The sequence below is a fragment of the Poecilia reticulata genome, linkage group LG9 (genome assembly GCF_000633615.1).
Source record: "Poecilia reticulata strain Guanapo linkage group LG9, Guppy_female_1.0+MT, whole genome shotgun sequence".
Lineage (NCBI taxonomy): Eukaryota > Metazoa > Chordata > Actinopteri > Cyprinodontiformes > Poeciliidae > Poecilia > Poecilia reticulata.
Window position 1 is genome coordinate 30833504 of NC_024339.1, and position 1806 is coordinate 30835309.

The following is a 1806-nucleotide window of genomic DNA, read 5'->3' on the forward strand; positions in this document are numbered from 1 at the left end:
CATTGTTTCCTTTTTCCATCAGTCTTTGATACTAAAATGCTCTGTGTCATAACTGGGTGAACCCACTAAGAACTACAACAGCCCAGATGATCCAGTACTGGCTGAGGATATACATTTATTTATGCATGTCATTCATTTTGGCATGTATCCAAGGACAAAGAAGTGGAATAACTCTAGCAGTACTAAATGACAAAAATGGCTCAAAACTGCATTTTTCAAAGGACAAGAGAAGGGGGAAAGTGGAACAAACAAAATCTCATTTGCAATGCCTTTTTTATCTCTGCTATACAAATGCAGAACTGGTCTGCAAGAGGAGATGTAGGGTACTGAACTAGCAACCAGTTTTACTCAGGTTCTGCCTGGTAGTTCCCCATACATTGACTAAGTCAACAAACCAGTACTCAAAGTTGGTTCAGTCCTACACTATGGACTGAACAATGGTGGGGGGGGCTAAAAATAATTTAGAGAAATGGCAGATTTACTTCGTTTTTTTGTTTCTATTGCCTTTTTATACTGACATTGTTTAAATACAAGGGTTTTATGATTTCTTTGGAGTGACCATTCTGAACTTAAAGATTTGAGACCAAAGAAACGATTTTGAAGAAAGCCTACACAAGAAACTGAGTAATTTTAACACTTTAAATAGTTAACTTCTCAGACTATTGTTGAAATAACTCTAAGATTTACATTAATGCCAATTCTGAAAAGGACCAAATAGATTCAGCATAGTAATGTCAGGAATGGGGGTTGAGAAGTGGTGAGGATAAACGCAGGAGACCCAGATGAAGATGATGATGATTAATTTAATGAAGGATGTAGCTCTAAACAGTCCAGTCAGGCAGCATGGCAGGAACAATAGCACACAGCTAATAACCGGTAGCAACTAACTAGGAGACTGAATACGGAGCTAATCAGACCAGGACTTAAACAGTGTGACTGGAGAGCTAGACGTAAGACGTACAACATATGACAAACTTAGACAAGGACCACAGACAACAGGTGGGACTAAATACACACAGGGGTAATCAAGGGAACGAGACACACCTGGGAACAATCAACAGGGAAGAGCAGAGACGCACAGGAAGGAAACTGAACACAAAAAACTGAACACAAAAAACCCTAAAAATAAATACAGAGACAGGATCATGACAAGTATTGATTTAACTCTGCATAATTTGCTGCATAGCAGATAAAGATCCAGGTAACTGGTAAACAAATTACTTTGACCACGATAATCTGACCAAGATTGTCCAAAAACAAAAGGCATATACGGGCATTAAAAAAATATTGAAGGAGAAAGGAATACGTTTCCAGACACCACTCGCTAAAATCCGGATACACTGGGAGAACTGAAAGAAGACTGTTAGAATGGCCCTTAGCGGCTGGAGGAAGTAGGAGACTTGAGACAGAGAAACAGTGCAAATCCCGCTGGGTGTTTATTCACCAACATTTAACACACAGACAACCCTGCCAACAGCGGCCTAGGGTCTCAGCAGCAACACTCTTCAATGTGGCCAACATGCAGCCTTTTATAGTCGCTGGCTGTTCCACTTTACAAACCCACCAAAAAACAGGGTAAAACAAAATACATACACACAAACACAGTTTGACAAACTAACACAATCTTCAGAATAATATACATTACCAAATGTTATTCATTTTAATCATCTCTAAAAACCAATCTCTATCAATCCAAATATAAATCCAACATTAAATATATAAAATGTGTAGCTCTACTGCTCCCCCTCTTCCATCTGCTTTGGTCTCTTCTGGAACCTTTAAAAGGTGTTCAGGTCCCCAGGGAAT